This window comes from Ambystoma mexicanum, chromosome 6q (assembly GCF_040938575.1).
Source record: "Ambystoma mexicanum isolate Mex_15411 chromosome 6q, UKY_AmexF1_1, whole genome shotgun sequence".
Classification (NCBI taxonomy): Eukaryota; Metazoa; Chordata; class Amphibia; order Caudata; family Ambystomatidae; genus Ambystoma; species Ambystoma mexicanum.
Window position 1 is genome coordinate 1,172,535,402 of NC_090937.1, and position 5,954 is coordinate 1,172,541,355.

At 47.0% G+C, this 5,954-nt stretch overlaps 1 protein-coding gene across 1 annotated transcript in view; it reads right to left on the reverse strand.

Moving 5' to 3' along the window:
- LIAS (lipoic acid synthetase) overlaps window positions 1–5,954 on the reverse strand; it is a 487,597-nt gene that overhangs the window by 481,512 nt on the left and 131 nt on the right. The window lies entirely within an intron of this gene.

Here is a 5,954-nt window from a genome sequence, read left to right on the forward strand (position 1 = left end):
GCGGCTGTAGGAGCGGCTGGGGGCATAGATGCCGTTCCTGAAGATGGCTTTGTAGTCTTTGCTCGTCCACCACGAGTGACATTTCTTCTGCCCCTTTGAAAAGCCTGTCCTCTTCCAACAGAGGAGTAGTATCAAAAAGGACGACCCCTCCATGAAGATGAGCCCGAATAGGGTTTCTGAGGCTGTCGCACGGAGACACTAAGGGACCTTGCTGCCGCTTTCGAGGTCTGTAGTTTTTCCAGGCTCTCATCAGCCGTACTACCAAACAGCCTCGAGCCATCAAAGGGCATGTTGAGAAGCCTGGTCTGTACATCTGGTGCAAACCCCGACTTTCTCAACCACGCAACTCTGCGAAGCACTGTGCTTGATGCCATGGACCTGCTAATACTATCAGCAGTATCCAGTCCAGACTGGAGGCATTCCCCCATTGCCTCTTTACCGTCATTGACTATATTCAGGAAGCCTTCCCTTTCCTCGCCTTCCGGAATATGCTCAGCCACCGCCGAAATGCATCCCCACAGGGTATGTGTGAACCTGGCCAGGGTACAGGTGACATTGGTAGAGTTCAAGGCCATGCTACCCGACGTGAAAATATTTCGAGCCCAGGCATCAACCTTTTTATCCTCCCTGTCCGGAGGTATGGTTGGGTATGCTGCCTGCCTGGATGTAGTAGCTGCCTGAATAACCAAGCTTTCTGGAGTAGGGCGTCTACTCAGGTATTCTGGGTCAGAAGTGGAAGTTCGGTACTTTTTTTGGAGATTGCTGTCTACTGCAGCAATGCTATCAGGTTTTTCCCAGTTTTTCTCAACTGTTCTTTGTAATGCCCTATGAAAGGGGAGAACTGGATCTTTCTGGGGTCCTCGGACTATAATATCCGTCATATTGTCGTGTTCAAACGTAGGGGAGGCTCTTCCCCAACCCATATACTCATTCACCCTACTCATCAAATTCCTATCCCATGAGTCTGCATGTTCTGCAGGATCAGGTGTAGCAAACTCCAATTCGGGTGATGTGTCCACACCACTAGCAGAATGCAGAGTTTCAGATCTCTCATTTTTGTCTCAGGTTTTATCAATTCCTCTGGAACTTGCCTAGTCCCATATTTTACTGCAAGAGGAGTGACCTCCTCATCATCTGAACCAGATTCCTCAAAAATTGAAGACATGGACCTAAAGAAGTCCGATCTTGGTAAAGGTGTAAACCTTCTCTCTTCTTCCTCATAATTTGTCAAAGGAATCTGTGTTTTCTTTGAGGGAGTCTAAGGAACCTTCGACAAACTCGACGAAGCCTTCGACAAAGGCGTTGAGGATAAAGTAGGCTTCGTTATCGGAGCAGTCGACGCCGATGGCGTCGACGAAGTTGCACCCGACTTCGATAGTTTTTGTTTCTTATGAGGAATCGGAGAGGCACTCGATCCTCGAGGATCTCTCAACGACTTGTCGACTCGAGATCTATGGGTACTACTAGGCTTAACGTTTTAGTTCCTGACTTCCCTGCGTCGTCCAAAGGAGCGACCGGGGTCTGGCTTTTCTGAGGTTTCTTCAAGGGGGTCAAAGCTGCGTTCTCAAAGACCTGCAACATTATTTTTCTAAAGCTCTCCCTTTTTATGGCGTTCCGATTCCTTAGAGTCAGATGATTTTTTTAATGTTTTTTAGATAAGGCTTTCGAAGAGCCCTTCAACGCCTCCCGCCCCACCGCTAACTTACTTTTCCTCTCACGGAGGGCCTTCTCCATCATAGACTGACAGGAGCGAAGCAATCGGAAAAACGGAACTGAAGCCACCGGGCGCGACTCGAGCCATTTATACCATCGGTGACGTTGACACGGTACGGAGCCTCTCGAGGGACATTCAACGTCACAACCTCGAGCACAGCACCCTTTGCCGAAATTTTTTTTCCGATGCAGCGAAGCTGACGAAACGAATTATCACAAGATGAGGAATACGTGGGAGGACACAATCCATTTGAAATAGGGTTTTGTAGTGCCATTGTCAAAGTAGAACTATCGTTCATGGAAATGTGTTCCTCTGTAGGGGGAAAGGTTTCCATTGGCGTTGCAGAAGTTGATAAGGTCTGCCCACATTTCTGAGAAAAGAGGGGGGAAGGATGTCACTAGAGACGTCTCCCCCTGCAGACACCCCTCTTTTGTTCCTGAAGGAGCAGCTCACTCCTTTTCTCCCTCTAGACTTTTCTTTTTTTCCTTTAATGCCACCAGCCCCTTTTCAGTGATTATCGTTCTGCCACTTCCTAAATTGGCAGCCGCCATATCAACAATAGTTTGTGCTGAGCTTGTAGAAATCACCCCACAACCGGTTTAAGTGATTTGTGCCTACCACATTGGAGGTAGGAGGCGTGTAGTCCTCAAGCCGCAAAATCGCAGCAACACTGGAAACCTCTTATGCTCCACTAACCGGCAGTCCGGGAGTCCAGGGAACAGAAATGAACTCTCTGCGACACGCTCCACGTCCGGGAGTGATCTTTTGCAGACTTGTTTGTTCCGCCTAGCAGTAGAACGAGAAGGCAGACTCCAGGCTGCTAACAGAGTCCAACACAGGGAACACTCTCCGCAACCTAGGAGAATTTGTAATCATGTGATGATGTCACGACTGACTATGGGAAGAGCCTAAAAAGGGGTTGTACTGTAAATATGAGCTAATGCAAATGTGTGTGAAAGGGGATGGTGGTTAGGGGAATGAATCTAATGAGAGCGTGGGAATTTAGGGGGCGGGGTTACATTTCCCTGTACAGGGTTAGACAATCATATATGGTGGGCGACTTTGTAACAAAATATGTAGTAGTGTGTTAAATGTTACAACAATGTGTAACATATATATTGTAATTTTGGGAGGGTGGCTTGGAGCACCGATGATGAGGACGCTCCTCTGAGAGCCTCCATGAGGAGCCTGGGGAAAACGACCAGCAACGCTGGTTGAAAGCCGGTGTTGGAGCCAAAATGCTGCTAGTTTAAAGAGGCGCAGTTAAGGGAACTGCAGAGCGGATGATTGCGGTCAGGGAAATGCAGATTTAGCTGAATGAACCCATGGAAGCTCTGCCATGAGTGGCCCTGGACGAGAGCAAAGATGGCAACCATCATCCAGCAGTAACAGCAGACCGCTGACGCAGTCCACGTCTGACAGCGCGACTACATTCAAGAGGCCCACTGGCCCCTGGGTGGAGGCTGGGTGCCCCCGCCCACCGGGCAAGCCTGATCTGCTGCCCTAACAACCATGGCAGACACACCATCAGAAGCGCCACCAGTTCGCATCAGCGCCACAACACCGAAAGAGCTTCCGGGGGGGGGGGGCAAACATCATCTCATAGTGGCGCTGTATGAATATCACTGTGAAAACTGACAGGGCGATGTGAGCAGAGAGGCCCGTAGGTAAGACGCACTGCTACGGAGACGGGGGTCAGCGAGTCTGGGAGCGATCAGCATCCTCCAGTCACCGGTGGTCATGGACATGGGGCCTCAAGGGGGCCCCTGGTGCAGCTCTGTTGAAGGCACAGCGAGGTGAGCGTGGGAGCTCTGGGTAGAGGCCTGAGGGGCTGCCAACGGGGGTACCCAGCTGTGGAGGCAGCCCCTCCCTTTCCCCTTCTCCACACCAAGGCAAACTTATCAGATCTGGCCCTGTGACGGGGGCCTGGACAAAAGAGCAGCTTGGGGCCGGCCCGTGAGAGGGGCCCATCAGAGGCGTGTGCCCGCTCCGGCCGACAAGAGAAGCCCACAATTAAACAATACACCCAGCCGTAGCCCGGACCAGGGAGGCTGCGGGGAGGGGGTTAGCAATGCGGTGCTCGCGGGGCCCTGACTCAGCCAGCCTTTATACCAAGGACATAACCCCACCCCCCCTCAGGGGAGAATTGGGCTGGACTCACTGGGGGAAAGAGGAGTATTTCTGCAAGGAGATGGGTCATTTGGTTGGCAGGTTTGGAGGAATAAGGCTCCGGTTTAGTGGGCCAATGGGAGGTAACTATGGAGGACTGTATGGGATCCAGTGTGTCATGCGGAATGTGACATGTGTCAAGAGATTGTCAGAGTAGGCCACAGTAGGTTAACCTAGGCTTAAACAGTAAACTATTCTGCAGCCCAATTAACCAAAAAATATGGAACTTTCCAATTTACAGTAATATTTTACATTAGAGAGTCAGAACGGACTACCCAAACAGTGAACCACAGGCCACATCTTCACCATGCAGGCCTTGATAAGCAAATATTTTAAGATATATAGGGGAAAGCGGAAACCATATACACGCTTTATAGTTTTCCGAAAATCATTTGACTTCATCGTGCACCCAGCATTAAATCTTAAATTACTGCAGGTTGGAATGGAAGATATAACATAATACAAATCCATGTACAACTCAATCAGTTGCAAGGTGAAATTTAACAGCATGCAAATTGGGGCCTTCAAACAGGAACGAGGAGTGAGATGGGGTGTAAACTCAGCCCAAGTAACAATGAATTCTCTACATAGCTAGAATAATCTCAGGCCCCATGCCTGAAATATGGTCATGCTTGCATACACCAAAGAAGAGCTCCAACACAAACTTAACATCCTCAAAAAATCCTGTGCTTTGGAGGCGAACCTAAATTTAAAAAAAATAACAAAATTCATGGTATTCTAGAATAAGGCACACAAAAAAAACACCAACTCAAGCTATTCCTTAATGGAACACTTGCCAGTGTCCCAGATTACGTGCTTTTGGAAGTTCTAAACTGGAAAAAGCACTAAGGAAAAAGCATTACGTACATTCGAAGCATCTAGCATGCTTCAACTCACCAATAAAATAATGCTAAAACTGTTTGACAGCACCATCTCCCCTGTCCCACTTTACGGGAGTGAGGTGTAAGGTCCAACACAAAAAAAGAGGAGTGTGGGACAAAACTCGCACAGGAATCCTGAACCTCTAGTTCTGCAAACATGTGCTTTGAAACATGGAAAAATCATGAGTACATGGCAGAGATCGGGCCATTCTCCCCGGTGGACAGAATCCCAAAAAGCATTTTTAAATTCTGCTGCACTATCAAGAGCAAAAACCCAAACACACTCCAATATCATGCAGTGCAAGATCGAACAATATAGTCAGCCATGTAAACAAGCCTCTGAAAAATACATTAGAGGTATACTATAATCTTATTTCAGTAATGTGCGCAGATTACCAGCACAGAAAACCAAAGACAGAAGGATAAATTGGCTAGGGAATTAGAACAGGCCTTAAATAAGCAATACGCAAAGTAATGGAAAGCAGAACTAAGACAACACAAAAGCTAGATGCTTATCACTGGGGCAAAACATTAAACTTCCAAAGTACTTAGCGTTGGTAAAAAAATAAATTTTAAAATAACGGGAAAAAAACTAAAAACATTAGTACCGACAAAACATACCAAAAACATACTAAGTGAGCACAAACTGGAAATAGACACTGACAGAAGAGTTTATTAAGCAAGACGCCCAGGTAGGACAGAATGTGTCAACATCGTAACCTAGGCGAAACAGAGACAAGCAGACACTTTTTCTTGCACTATCCTGCATATCAAGATATTCAGGACACTTATTTCTCCAAATTCTGAGAAAAACGTTGTCAAGTAAAAAAGAAGAAAATTAGCCCTACATTATTATCGGAAAACCACCAGAATGATATATCTATTCGTATCATTAAAGAAGAAAAAATGCACTGCATAAGCCATAGGAGCTTTTAGAAACAGTGAAAAAACAATGACCATACTTTGGTAATGTTGCATTATAAGTGTTGTACGTAGATCCTTTGGGGATATGTTTTAACGCAATAGAGTAACTCGCATTGTATTAGTTTCAATCTACTCCCAATATGGTTGCTGATCGCGCACTGTCTAGTCGACTTTTACCAAGAATAAGTGTTGCCCTTTACGTCTCATCTTCCTATCCCAGGTCTTAACCTTACGTAGTCCTTCCCATAGCATTTCAGGATTCTCAC